This window comes from Ambystoma mexicanum, chromosome 4p, assembly GCF_040938575.1.
Source record: "Ambystoma mexicanum isolate Mex_15411 chromosome 4p, UKY_AmexF1_1, whole genome shotgun sequence".
Taxonomy (NCBI): Eukaryota; Metazoa; Chordata; class Amphibia; order Caudata; family Ambystomatidae; genus Ambystoma; species Ambystoma mexicanum.
The window spans coordinates 455,492,736-455,508,069 of record NC_090927.1 but is presented as its reverse complement, the minus strand read 5'-3'; the positions used below and the strand labels follow the sequence as shown (position 1 = coordinate 455,508,069).

At 45.1% G+C, this 15,334-nt stretch overlaps 1 protein-coding gene across 1 annotated transcript in view; it reads right to left on the bottom strand.

Moving 5' to 3' along the window:
* Positions 1-15,334, bottom strand: part of NOL10 (nucleolar protein 10) — an 856,295-nt gene that overhangs the window by 591,119 nt on the left and 249,842 nt on the right. The gene's annotated exons all lie outside the window — the stretch shown is intronic.

Sequence of the window (15,334 nt, the reverse complement as noted above, 5' to 3'; positions counted from 1 at the left end):
AACATAGAAATTAGCATTAAAAAGTCAATTGTCAAAGTGGTCAGATGAAGAGAAAGTAGACCTACCTACAACAGCTACTCCAAGGCTGACTGCCCAACTGCAGCTTCAGCCCTAGGGTTTGCGTCAGTTGGTCAAAATATTTTGTTCAGTATTTAACCTTAAAGAACAAATCACTTACATTTGCTCATGTTCCCTCTGATGTACACAGTCTTCCTCATCTTTTGGAAATTAACCAAAACACACATCACTTAAAGAAGAAAGTAAGACCTTACTTCTCAAGGGAAACAAGAGGACCCTTTCCCACAAAGTACCAGATGCACAGTCACATGAACTGCTGAAGTAATCACCAGTTCAAAAAGGTGCAAACAACAAGAGCTGGTTAATGTCCCAACACAGAATGACAAATTGAGTAAAGGTTATAACAAAACCTTTCAGAAACCGAAGGAGCATAGCAATCAAAAAGTAAAACCTCTCTTGCTCAGGTGTATATTTGAAAAACATAAGACCTTTCCCCAAGTATATGCATACATGGCTTAATTGGAAGGCCTGTGGGCCAAACACATTACAAAAAGGATGTCTTCCAAGGGGTCTCAATTTTGGTCCTTCAGTTTTTCAATAGACCGGTATGAAGGTTCAGACTGGCTAGGATCATATGAAGGATTCAACCCTTTGACTCCACAGAGCACTGGACCAAGTGTCCAGCAGATAAGAATATAATGCCTTTCTTATAGATCATGGTCACTGGACCATTCCAATAACCAAAAGGCAAAAGCAAACAGAGGGAAGGCACACACAACATCAAACTGCAAATCCACTACCAACATAATCCCTAGAGACTATCTAAGGGGGTGAATCCCTGAGGTAGAACAGAGGAGACTTGTAGTTCTGAATGAAAATTAACAGATCGATAAGATGATGTTGTCCGTTATTGTTTAATGCAGATCACACTTGTAGGTCTGCCATGATGTTCTCTGTCACAGCCAGATTCGCCTACAAGAAGGGGAGGACTCCTTGCAGATCCCAAAACCATTTCTACATCCTCTAATGGCACAGAGGGAAAGAGTCTGGTGATTGTCTGTCAGGGTCTGAAAAAACCTTCCCAGGGTGGATGAGTGAAAGCAAACAAGGACAAACTTCATAGCCCTTAGTTCCAAGAGGATGATGTAGAGAATCTTTCTATGTCGTTATATCAACCACCAACCAACAGGTCAGACACATGCCCCACCCCCCCCCCCCAACCAAAACTGCATGGGAAATCTGAATGTGCAAAATACAGTACATCGCCAACCCCTCTTGGATTATCCGGAGGTCAGTGGTGGCAGACCATTACTCAAAATGTAATTTAAAACAACTGGATGCAGGAGAAAAGCTAGTTTAAAATACCAAAAAGGCACCATCTCACCAAGATGAGGAGTATAAGCAAGCGTTTTAAAATAAAACAAGAGTGCAGAAAAAGCGTAGTGCCTGGTACAAACAGGTCCTCATGGGCCAATAAAGCATGACAGGGAGCCAGGAAAAACAGTCAACTCATTCAGATAAATGCTTTGAACATGAACACTATCAGCAATCACAGGACAAGCTCACCCTCAACATAATGACCAGTCAACACCACCGAAAAGTAAACGTATGTTGCTGCTGTTCTAAAAATCGAATTTAGCTGTATCTAAAAATTGAATGTTGCTGCGGTTTTAAAATCGAATTTAGCTGTATGCACATCCTACGTGTTTTTTATGCCCGTTTTAAAATCGTACGCTTGCTCTCTCCTTGCTTACCTCCTCCCACGCACCTCAGCTGCTCTGCCTGGTTAAGTGTACCACACTCCCCTCACTATGGCACTCCCTCTCCCCCCGCTACTCTGTTTCTCAATCTCCTATCCTTCACCTCTCACTAAGACCGGCAGGAAGAAACTTTAGAAGGTTATACTGGCCGCCACCCCAGGCAATCCTATCGCTGATACCTACATCAGTGCTTCCGCCAGAGGGACTCTCGCCAACATCCTATTTGTCATTCCTTCGACTGACCTACGGACTCTCCATATGACCGCTCTGCTCTCTACATACTCTTCTTCACACATAAATGGTGGCACCCGCTGGGAGGCCCTTCTTGCCTCCTTTTCCACATCCAGAGCCACCATAAATGTCAATCAAAATGGTACCATCCGGGTACAAGAGCCTCAACCCAATCTCTTACTTTCTGATAGGCTCCTTCCTCGCCTTATCAACTTCCCAATTTCCTTCCGCAATGCCTCCCTTGCCACCTACTTCTACGGCCGCCCTGGCTCCATTGCCAAATATGCCCACCTTGGCTTCCTTACCCATTGTCAACCTCACAACTACCCCCTTGTCGCTTTCAACTATACAAGCTTCCTTGCCTACTCTCACCACAGTGACAACCGCATCAGCCTCGTCCACCTTGCTACACTGGTCACCCACTGTCGGCGCATCTGGAGCTCCCTTGTCTCCTGCGGCCCCTACCACACTGGCTCCCTTGCCATCTTCCACTATCCTGGCTCCCTTGCCTGCACCCCCTTCACTGACATCCCTGTCATTCTTGCCTCCTAACTTTTTCTGTCAGGCACTTGCACCCCACCCTGTAAGTTTTTCAAAAGTGACAACCTGCTCCATGTTGCCACACTAAACTCTCGCCCTGCTGTCGAGCACTCCTCTGACATCTGCCACCTCATTTAACGCCTGGACCTTGATGTTCTTGCTCTTACTGAGACATGGTTTAAGGACAGGTCTGTCACGGGTTTTGACACACTTCTCCCCGAAGGCTACAAGATCCTCTCAGTGCCCAGGCCCAACAGACCAGGAGGTGGAGTAGCCTTGATCTTTCCTGAGTCGATCCCCGTTTCCATTATTCCCACTCAGGTCTACTAATCTTTTGAATCTGGTCTGCAGGCTCTCGCTCCCCTGTCTCCCCTCTTACTCTAGCAACCTATCGGACGCCAGGCCAGTCCGCCCTCTTCCTCTCAGAATAAGCTAACCTAGCCTCTTCTCTCCTCTCCTCCTCTTCCCAACTCCTCCTGCTGGGGGATGTTAAAATCCATCTTGACTCTCCAGACTCCTCAGGTCCTTTCTGCAACATGTGGGACTCCCTTTCTCTTTCAATTCTGCCCTCTGGCCCAAAGCACACTGCTGGCCACACCTTGGATGCTCATCTCCACAGACATTCCACTCTAGTCCTCTCACTACCTCACTCTCATAGACTGATCATTCTCTTCTCACTTGAAGCTCTCTTCTCCTTTACCAATGACACACCGTACACCACCTCCCACCTTCAAGGTCATCCGACCCATAAAAAGAGTGTCATTGGCTGCCTTTGCCTCCACCTTATTTGCTCCTTCTACTCCTATGGCTGACTCTCACCCGGACACAGCCCTCGCTAACTTTCACCATTCCATCTCGAACACTCTTGACATTCTTCCCCGGTCATGAGGGTCCGACTGAAGCCTGCCAAAAAGTGCTGATCCTGGTAGGCTCCGATCTGGCTGCCCTTAACCACAAGTGCAGAGCAGCGTAATGGAAATGGGGATCTTCACGTGCACCCTCTGACAAGCTGGCCTGCGGCCTTCTTCAAAGCCAATATAGATTCTGCATCCGCTCCAAGAAAAGATTCTACATTCAAGCCTGCATCTCCGCGACATCAAACAACACGGCCAAACTTTTTTTAAGTCTGCAAGGAGCTGGCCAACCCTACTGCAGCCGCATCCTCTACTGCACCTACCCCGGCCCTTTTCTCGGCCTTGGCGGCACATTTCACCACCAAAACACATGACACCCTGTCCTCTCCCTCTCTTCCGCTCCCCCTCCCTGCACCAACATCTCTTGGGCCCCTTTGGCCACCCTCACCAATCCCGCTCTTCTCTCCTCCCGCTCCCCTGTCACACCCGATGAGGTCTCTAGACTAGTTCAGTCTATGAAAGCCTCCTGCAAACAGGTGGACGCCTGTCCCTCCAAAACCATCAAGGACAACATTGATACTCTTTCTCCAGCATTGGTCGACCTCTGCAACCTCTTTCGCCACTGGAGTTTTCCCCTCTCCCCTGAAGCACTTTTTTGTGCACCCTCTGCAAAAAAAAAAACCTCTGCCAACCTGTCTATTCAAGCAAACTATCGCCCGACCTCCATCACCCCTTTCTTGGAAAAACTCCTGGAGAAGCTGGCTATCGGCCAACTTAGCTGCCACACTGAATCTGTTGGTTGTCTCCATGACCATCAGTCTGGCTTTAGTGCATCCGGAGGCACGGAAACTGCTCTTCTGAACACCCGTGAAAACCTGGTCACAAATCTTGACTCTTAACTCTCCCTCTGTCCTCATTCTCCGTGACCTCTCTTCTGCTTTGGATACGGTTAACCACAACATACTGATCACCCGTCTCTGTAATACCCTGGGCATCACAGACCAGGCCTTGGCGTGGCTCGCCTCCTTTCTCTTTGACCGGCCCGCCCAGGTGTTACTTGGGTCCTTTCTCTCCTCCATCACTCTCTCTTACTTGTGGTGTACCCTAGGGATCTAACCTGTCCCCTTGTTCAATAGCTACATGGCTCCCTTGGCTCACATGATCTCTACCTTTACCTCCAACTTTGTGTTATGCGGATGACACGCAGCTCTTTCAGGCTACCTTCAGCCTCCTCCTCCTCCTCGCTCATCCATGACTGCCAATCCACAATTCAGTCCTGGTGTGCTACTAATGATCTCTGCCTGAATGCCAGTAAGACAGAGCTCGTCCTCAATGGGACCCCTGCTCCTGCTTTACCACTTTCATACTGGCCGGCCTCCCGTGGCCCTGCACCCTCATCTACCAATGAGGCAAAAAATCTTGGGGTCACCTTCGACTCCACTCTCTCCTTCTCTTCTCACATCTCCAAAAAGTCCCACTACCAACTGCACCTCCGCAGAGGTATTCTACCATTTCTCACTTTCTCTCAGAGGCTCACCACCTCGAAATCCCTGGTTCTCACGAGGCTGGACTATTGCAACAGCCTCTTTATCAATCTTCCTTCTTCTACTGTCCATCCTCTACAAATCATCCAGAACAGAACCGCAAGCCTTATCCATGGCCTCAAGCCCAGGGACTGCATCTCTCCCATGCTGAAATCCCTCCACTGGCTCTCTTCCTAAATACTCTTCCTCTAGAGTCCTCTGCTCGTCGTCCTCCAACTCTATGCTGTGGGCCGCTTTCACAAACAGAGATTTTGGGGGCAGGTCTTTATCCTCTGCAGCTGCCTCCCTCTGAAACAGCCTCCCTGCCTCTCTCAGTCTTGAGCCAGAGCACCTTAAGTTCCAGAAAGTCCTCAAGTCCTTCCTCTTCCATTCCTCCTTTTCTCTCCCTCTCCCCTGCTAACCTCCCTTATTTTTTTCTCTCCACCCTACTTCCTTCTTCTCCTCCTCCCTAAATCTGTTCAGTTTTGCTGACTGGTTGCCTGGTTCACCTCAGAACCTTACAGGTCTCAGCCCTCCCACGGCAGTCTTTGCACTTGCCTCCGGGCCACTGCACTATTTTCAGCATTACTGCACTTTCAGATTACGCTCCACGATTGAGGCAACCTCTCTGCACTTAACCCAGGGCCTTGTTGGATTGGACGTGTCCCCCCCCCGAAACCTCTCTTCCTCGCACTACGTCTGTATGCATGCATGACCTAAATGCACTAGTACTAGTAATGTTTGTCTGTCCTGTCCCCCCCACCCACCTCCCAACTAACACTTCATGCACTTGCACTAGGAGAAGAACTGCCATCAGGCCTAGTGTGCTCATTTTTCTGTTTAGATTCGTTCGGAAAATTCAAGGCCTAAGAATGATTACTGTATTCCCTTGTTCCCGTCCTGGCTTGAAGCGGTTTGAAACACTCCACCTGTGTATGAGCACTGTATAAATAACCAATTAGAATAACAAAATAATATTTCAGATGAAATTATTTATTAAAAGGCAAATATAAATGCTAGTTGGAAAAAATGCCAACTTATACAATCTTATGTTGCCTATTTCCATAACATTCATCAAGAAGTGTTGACCCACACAAAATATCGAAAGAAAATAATGCATCAAGCACACACGTTTAGGAGTTTGAGGTACACCAAATGTACATTTGAAACTCCTAAAAGAAGTGCCGATGGTTGCAGGAAATAGAACTGCAATATTTAATAAAATGTTGATAAATTGTGTAGACATAACACATGCTAACAATAAGCGTTCTGAAACTTTTTAAATGAGTCAAAAACTGTCATATTGTACCTCAAATGGGTGAGAGTCAAGTTCAAAGCCCATCACAAAAGACAATCATGCAAATACTTATCTAAAACAATGTTAGGTAAGAATTTGTATAGTCCAAATGGTGTGGGACTTTACAATACTATCTCTTGGTGTTAGGTAACCCACCTTTTAATATAGGCCTGTACTACACAAGTTGGTAGTGTGACTGAGCAGCCAGGCTTATCTTAAGAGGGGTAGTGTGAGCTGTAGAATGAAATCAATAAATACAGGTATCCAAGGAAACAGTTACACACTTAACGTTATGGTGTTGTCTGACCACCACACCATAATCATCACCATCACCATTACTACTAAAAATCAGAACCATCCCTCACGAGCACTTACGGCTCCTTGTAGAAGCTTTAAGAATAAGAATAAAGACAACATACTACCTGTCATAACGTCCTTTCTAGACTCAACGAATATAGACAATGACCCATCAACTCTGATATGTCAATATAGCGAAATCATTTCAGAAGTTATTGAAAGAGTTGCTCCCCTAAAAAGAAAAAAATCTAAACGCTCAGCACACATCAACCCCTGGTTCACCCCAGAACTCAGAACAATGCGTGCTTCAAAAAGATCTGCTGAAAATAACTGGCGTGAATCACCAACTATAGCAAAAAAAAGCCTTTTTCAGGCAGTAGCTAATAATTACAAAAAAAATTCTCTCAGATAAAAGCAAAGTCTATAACCATAGAATATACAATGCCCAATCCAACACTAGAGAATTATTCACCATTCTCTGTGAATTAGAATCCCCAGCACCTACCCCAGATCATACTGTCAAAGACGAACAATCGTGTTCCAACATTCAAAATGCATTAGCAGACAAAATCTCTCTACTTCAACAAAAAATAGAAAAAAAGAAAATCTAAACTCAGCCTCAACCAAACCCAGGCAACTTCCCCTCCCTCAGTGGAGTCCAATACATTCTCATTCTCACCACTTTCCATCTCTGATACTATTAATATTAACAGAAGCTTAAAACCATCTAGATGCAAAGGTGACATCTGCCCGGCAACCCTGGTAAAAGAATGTGCAGCAGAATTTGCACCCTTTGTCACCAGCCTCATCAACACTTTGTCACCAGGCTCATCAACAGCTCATTTGCTTCTAATACAGTATCAAGTGTCTTAAAAACAGCTTGGGTTCTACCCCTACTCAAAAAACCCACATTAGACCCCAACATCCCCACCAACTTCCATCCCATCACTACTGTACCCCTCTTATTAAAAATACTTGATGGTGCAGCCTATTTGCAGATCGAAAAACATTTGGAAGACAATAACCTCCTGGGTCTGAGACAATCAGGCTTCAGGACAGGTCACGGCACAGAGACCGCCCTATTAGATTTGAAAACACAAAGACAAAGGGGAACTATGCACCTTCCTCCTTTTAGATCTCTTCGCAGCCTTCGATCTGGTCAATCACGACATTCTCTGCCAACACCTTGACAGCCTCTTCCCAACTCTCTTCAGATTCCATCAAAATGGTTTAAATCACTTCTTACTAATCGGACCATGAGGGTCTTTTCTAACAACTCGGCAGACCCTCCAGTCCTGACCTGTGGCGTACCGCAAGGCTCCTGCATGTCACCCACATTATATAATGCCTTCACTAAGCTCCTCTTTGACAAACTATACAATATGGGTCTCACATACACAAATTATGTGTATGATACGCAAATACTCATACCCATTACTGGATGTTACAACACCGATTCCAAAAACTTAAACAAGATCTACCTGGCTATCCAGACTTGGATGGAGCTTAGCGAATTGTATCTAAACGACGATAAAACTGAGTTAATCCTCATTGGAAATAAAACTAAACTCAGTAACCTCCCCCATGCATACAAATCATTCAACATCGAAGGTAACACGATTACAGTCGCCAATGATAGAAAAACATTGGGTGTGTACATCGATTCCTCACTTACCTTAAATAGAAAGGTCAACGCGGTCGTCTCCTCAGCGGCCTACACTGTCAAATTGATAAGAGCCAGCAGACCATTCCTCTCCACTGAAAACTCTTTCACCCTGGCCAGAGCCTTGATATGATCTAGGATCGACTACTGCAACTCACTACTTGCAGGAACCAGCTCAAGAAATATCAAAAAATTACAGGTTGTACAAAATAACGCTATCAGAGCTGCCTTAAACATTCCCAGTCACTGACACATATCTACCATGAGGAGTAAGATCCATTAGCTCCTTGTCCAGGACAGAATAAAATTTAAAATCCTCTAACTGACTCACAAATGTATTGCAAACAAGGCACCCTTATACCTCAGTAACCATATCCGCAAAGCCCAATCTAACAGACCGACCCGCTCCCCCTATACCAATCTGCTCATCGCCCCCAAGTTCAGAAAACAGAAAGCTGAGGATCAAGTTTCCCTACAATAGCTCCTAAACTGTGGAATGCCCTCCCCACTCACCTCAGAAACGACACCTCCTTCTGGTCATTTAGAACAAATCCGAAAACCCTACTCTTCAGGACAGATCTACCACATTAGCTTCATAGGCCTTGGATCAATGCCTGCACTACTTGTGCACACAAATGTATATTGTGTACTGTGTAATCATGTAACTATGTAACGACCATGCCAAGTTCTAGAAACCTAACCATCCTCTTATGTTTGTATCACCACCTAGTTGCCTTTGGGCTTTCCATGCTTTAAAAATGAATAAATAGTATAAATATTTATTTATATATACACACAAGGATAATTAGAACATCTTTAAAAAGCAGCAACTCATAGTAACATTAATCTCAAAGTTGAGATTCAATTTTAACAAGAGCATTAACGCAGGCGAGTAACTTTTCATATGTTATATATATTCCAGCACCTTCAGTGACGTCATTTGAGGGGGTTAGGACGAAATGTCTGAATCAAAATTACCGACCCCCACCAAAAGACCGAAAACACACACCACGAAAAGTTCTAACTACCAAAAGTTTGAACTTTTCATGGCATGTGTTTAGGTGTTTTGGTGGGGTTGGTATGAAAAAAAAATGAAAAAGGCTGCGTGGGGCTGGGAGTCCCCTGCAACACCATGCTCATTACAGTGAGCGGCAGTTGCAGGGGACCCCCGCCAGAACAACAACAAAAAACAGGCTGCGGTGGTATCCCACGCAATATTCCGCTCACTATACTGAACAGTATAGTGAGCGGAGGGTTGCGGGGGACACCCCTGCATGTTCGCATGGGAAATGTACGAACATTTTGCATTTGTGCATTTCCCGTGCAAACATTTCCGTCGCAGGAAAATCAGCTGCAGTAATTTCACGTAGATCCATTTGAGGTCAGTAAGATTATTTGTGATCACCATGGCAGTATTGAGTTATACGGAGGGAAAGGTTATAGATCAGAACAGAGGGATGTATGCAGTATTTTATCCCAGCAATAATAGTGTTCAAAAATTAAAACCTGTAAGGGAACAAGCACTGCCAAAGCCAATAGGTTCAGAAGGGGGCCTTCAGGGAGCCAGGACAGCCACAGTCAACGGGCCAGTTCAAAGTTCTGATGCTCTCTTCTTGGAAAATGTTTTAAATTAGTCAGTAGTTCAAATAGAAAATCACAGAAGCTCTAGAAGATCCACCTTGAAGAAGCACAAGCTGGGAGGCCAGTGCAAGTGAGTGGAGGTCAACTCAAAACAGGGTAAAATAGCACTCCCCAAGCTAGGAAGCACCACAATTGGCAAAAGGTAGATGTACCCCAATCCCCACAGTACCTGTGAACTGAAGAATTTGTTCCAGCTGGATGCCTTCTTGTTGCAGTGCAGCAGACCCTTGTTCCTGGCCCTTGGTCGTGGTGACGAAAGGGAGGATGTCTGGCAGGCTTCTGCGGCAGCACTCGAGAGAGGTGCTCTGATCAAAGAATTATCCTCGATTCAGTGGTATTTTATGGTTTTGGCACCTTTTTCTCAGTGCCAAAGCAGAACGAACAGCTCTGGTTAGCAGTTACTTGATCCCTCACTCAGGTGAGGGGACTCTGGATCAAGATTTCCTGCTTCTGTGGGGTCCTCTGGATGCCCAAGAAGTTTTGGCCGGATTCGCACTTCCGAAGACAATGCATTCGATGATGCTCAGGGGTCCTTGGGCACTGGGATTCTGCAGCCTTGGAAAGTCACAGCAAGTCGGGGGTTGCGCCAAAATGAAGCTGGTCTCAAGGCTAGTTGGTCCCACCAGCCCAAGGGAGGAGGTTGTGCCGTATGGGTCTTCCCAGTCGAAATGAAAAAAGGGGTCAGCACAGCTGCAGGGCCTCACCAGGTCCAGGAGTGTGCTGCTGACGTCTCCTGATGTCTTCGTAGGATGTTGGCCTCCAGTGGTCAACTCTGCCTCTTGTCCCAAAAACCTTGCCTTTTAAGCAAGTTCCCATTCATTCACAGCCCTAGGCTGTCAATCACCTAGCAGGCTGGCTGTCCTTACCGACAGCCAGCCAGTCAATCAGAACTGGTTTCACTCAGGCACACCTAGAGACAAAGGACAGGGAGGTTTCGGGACCCTCCATCACCTCCTGCTTTTCCAGACACCCTGGAGCCTGGGCGGCCTTCAGGGTTGAAGCCCGCCAAAGGCAAAATGCTCAAAGCACTCAAACCCGATTCAAACAACCGAGTAAAAGCCCACAAGGAACTGACAAGAAATGGTGAACAAAGATGATGGGAGCCAGCTGAGGAATCAGCCTGCAGATACATGGCACAAAGTAGTAAACTGAAACCACTGCCACCAGCCATTCAAGTTTGTTAGTGTAACAGAATGTTACATGAGAAGTGGGATGTAACCCCCCCCCCAGCACTCCACAAAGGGTGGTGTGTGCTGGACCCACAAAAGAAAAGGCAAGTAAGACAGGAGTCATCTTACTATTATTGGGAACAGTAGTTCACCCAAGAAAATGTAGTTAAACATTAAGAGAAGTCCAAGGGACTTCTCAGTGGCCCTGCACAAAAAGTGCTGTATGTCACAATGCAAAAAAAAGATGCCTATGGAGTTTACCAGACTCCATTAAACAGTAAGAAACACATAAATCCTAGTCAGAAAAAAAACACATGAGAGAGTGAGACAAATGTCCCACCTACTCGGGAGTTAAAATTAAAAAGCCCAGAGTGCAGCAAAAGATCTAGGGGTCTCTAAGGTTAAAGGGAATTGGCACAGAAATTATTTTCCTTAACAAATAACGGTGCACTAGAAACACCATGACCCTGTGCAGCACAAGGTACAAGAAAGCACAGCAAATAAACAAGGAAAAAAAATCAAAACCAATAGCAGTAATTCTATTGCAAATCATATAGCCTCACCCGATTAGCAGCTGCCATCAGAAGAGGACGTTCAGAACCGGATCGACTTGCACACATGCCTACAACTCTACCAAAGATAGGAAATCCTACATGAATCCAATAGTAAGGGGCATATGAAACAATGATCACCAATACTTAAAAGGCATGCCCCCAATGAGATAAAAGAAGCCCGTAAAAATAAAATCTACAGATGGCTTGCCATCAAAGCAGGAGAAGTACACTCGAGAGGTGTTCAGATTGATTTACAAAATCACCACTAGGGGGAGGTGTTTGGGAGGCCACCCTACTATAGTGCACACAGGGTTTTTATCAAAATTCAATCAAGGTAAGGTAGCAGAGCAGTAAGGTTTAGTCTGAGGATGGGTGCGAGAGTTGTCTAGGGTTGCAATGAGTCCACATCAATAATTCCATTTAAATAGGTAAGTACAGAAATACAATTATCAATTATAATGAAGGCCTTTAAAATGCACACTAAGCAAATAAAAACGTCTAGTCAAATATTGTCACGCAAACCCTTGTAAAACAGATATATACATTCACCCTTAGGAGACATAGGAAAGCATTTGATTCACAATACACACAAAATGCAGTAGCAAGTCAGAAGCGGCCTCTAAGTTGTGGGCATTAGCATTGAGCAAAGTGCTGCTTCACATGCATATCGAGGCGCAGAGGTTGTTTCCTCTGATTTTGGTAACTGCGCGTGAGGGCTGGAGGCGGCAGTAGAACAGAAGAGCGGAGTGGAGTGTGCAAGAGCTCATAGGTCTGCGAGCGGGCTACGGTTCATAGCGCCCCGGATAGCGTGAGGCACAGAGGCACGGAGGTACGTGGCTTCTAGCTGTACCTGGCTGCATCTGCTGGTGGAGCTCGGTAACGAGCAGAGCAGGAGTTCGGAGGCAGCAGTGTATCGTGAGCAGCAGCCTCTCGTTAGCCTCTTAGAAGTAGCTTATGAGTACATGTGCATATTATATGCATTTTATGCACGTACGGCTGCAGTAAAGGTATACATTAGCATCATAAAAGCATATTAGTGCAAACCGCAAGCGGTAGCCGCAGTACACTTGTTGATAATACACTCAAGAGTTGCTTTGCTATACTTTTTGTACTTGAGCGCATACCCTTGGGTGTAAGGTTTAAGAGTAACATCTGCCCAAGCTTTGCCCTGGTTGGTCACTATTGGCTCTTACTGGTGAGTCTTCAGAGTGAGTGCAAATAGAGCTGGTTGTAGTCACCGCAGTGTAGGGGGGACAATACATTTGAAATACCCGCCGAAAGATGGTTGACACAGCCAACTCAAAAGGGAAGACAAAACTCCCCAAGCCACCAATTCCTTGCTCTTTTGCATTATAGAGCAGAGTAGGTAAACCAAGTCCTATTTGAAGGTCTGGGAAACCATTAACACATGGGCTGACAAAAAGACAGAAAGATCCCTTGGCGTCTATATCATGCTCTTATAAATAATTCCTCCTAAAATGACTGATGTCAGGAAGGAAAAAAAGCAGACTGTGCAAAGATCACATGTTTCTTTCCAGCTAAAACAAAGGACCCAGTAAGTGAATTAGTGCCCACTGCAATTGAAACAACGGATATGGACTTGCCATTCATGTCCATGGCTCTGGACAATATTCATTCCTTACTGATTTTTGTATGAACTTGCGGCAGGTTTCGTTTAACATTCCTAGCACAACTAATAAGCCTGACATACTTGTGATTGGCTGTATAAACGTATCTGCTACTCCGGATTTAAATAGACGTGCATCCTTCTCAGCAGAGGATTCAGAGTCTGGTGAATCGAGCTGTGAAATTAGAGAAACTTGCCAGAAGTAAGCAGGGACAAATATTGCGATCAAATCAAGGTGGGATGCAATTGGTGGCCTCAGTTGTGCAGTATTAGCCCCCTGTTCTGTATTGGCAGAGGAACAAAGAGAAACAAAAAACATACTTTCCAAAGTTGTAGACATTCTCAAACAAAGCATTCACTGTTTGCCGGGTTTGGAGATCGTACAAATTTGGCAATACATTTGATCATTCGCCTCCTTTTCTTTCTCCGCCCTGCCCTGAATTAAATGTGGGCATAGAAGCTGACGAAATGCTGGGCTTGGATTTCTCACAAGGTATTTTGAATGATGCTGATAAGCAACAGAATGTAATTATATTGGTTTCATTATAATCTAAGCAAAGGGCTGAAGCAAGCCGAGGACCAAAAGAAATGTTTTTACATACCTGCTTCATCGACTACACATTTACGTTTGTGTCATCGGCAGCAGTCTGTGGAACAAACTAGAGAGGTGGGGGAATCGATACATCTCGGTTGAACTTCATTCAGGCCTCATATTTAAATACGAGTGTGTCTGTTCGGGCCTCACAGGAGGGAACACAAACTGGATACATCAATACTAATCTCGGCCTGAAGCAAGGCTGTGTACTTGCCCCCGCCCTTTACAACTTATATGTGGCAGACTTAAGCATTGTATTAGAAAGGTGTAACAACCATCCTTCCAAATTAGCGTGAGTGCCGCTGGGGTGGCTCTGCTATGCAGCTTTTGCTAAGCAGCTTAACTGAATTGTAAGCTTTTGCACTCATTCAGTTAAGCAATGATAAAACAGTTATGGGAAATTACAGCAGCAGTTGTCAGAGGCGAATTCCAGCAAAGGTTTCTTCACAGATTCTCGCGGCTCTGCCGAGTTGGCGCCTTTTACAGCAGCCAAATGACAAACGAATACCGCTGGGGACGCAATCAAACGCTGTGCTAAAATCGCCAAAAATTGCATAAACCTTGGCTATTTTCAATGTAGTATATTTTTCCAGTATCAACTCCAGTCTAAACCTCTGAAATGGCATATGGCAATTATGGCAGGTACTAAAGAAAAGAATATCCAGGAAAATCTGCTGGTAGTTCTCAAATCAGTTTACTTGGAAAATAAGGCAACTGTTTTCTCGGGAATTGACAGACTATTGAGGTCTGAAGGGGAGTAGGCCAAGGGTGCGTATTGGCCCTTTGTTGGGTAAGAATTAGTGCAGTCCAACTCGTGTGGGACTACACAAGACTTATCTCTTGGTATTGGTGTTAGGGAGAATTCTAATTTCTGTGCTAATTCCCTCCAACCTTAGAGACCCCCAGCTCTTTTGCTGGATTTTAGGACTTTTAATTTTAACCCTGGAGTGAGTGACCTGATTGGCTTTTAGCTGTGTGTTTCTCAGTTGGGAATTGCACTGGCTTACCTTTAGAGTTGATTCCAACTCTCTTTCCACAGGCTTCACAGCTGGTGACCGTACAAGTGATTTGTCTAACAAAACTCTCTAATTTTGTGCAAGACTTGGTTATCTAAGTGCCTCAGCTCCACAGACTGTTTCAAATTGATTGTGGCTGTCCTGGCTCCCTGCAGACTCTTCCAGCCCATTGACTTTGATATTGTTTATCCCTCATATGTCATATCTTGTTTTAAACTGTTAGGGCTGGGAAACGCTTGTCTAGCATTCATTGGAAGATTTAAGTGTTCTCACATATTCTGAGAACCTGTTTAGCCTTTTTCCTTCCTTAAACCTTTCCTTTCTGCAAAATTCAGAATCTGCAAAGTATAACTAGTGTGATATTTATTTATTTATATAGTTGTTTATAGTTCATTACAAACTTTTACAACTTTACAATTTACATAAATTGACTGGATCCCAGACTGTATATGGATAAGGCTGGAGGGATCCTTCTGGAGAAACGTCTTGAATCTACCTTCATACACGCCAATGGCCTCAGTGAGGAAAGAACTGAGCCTGGTATCATTG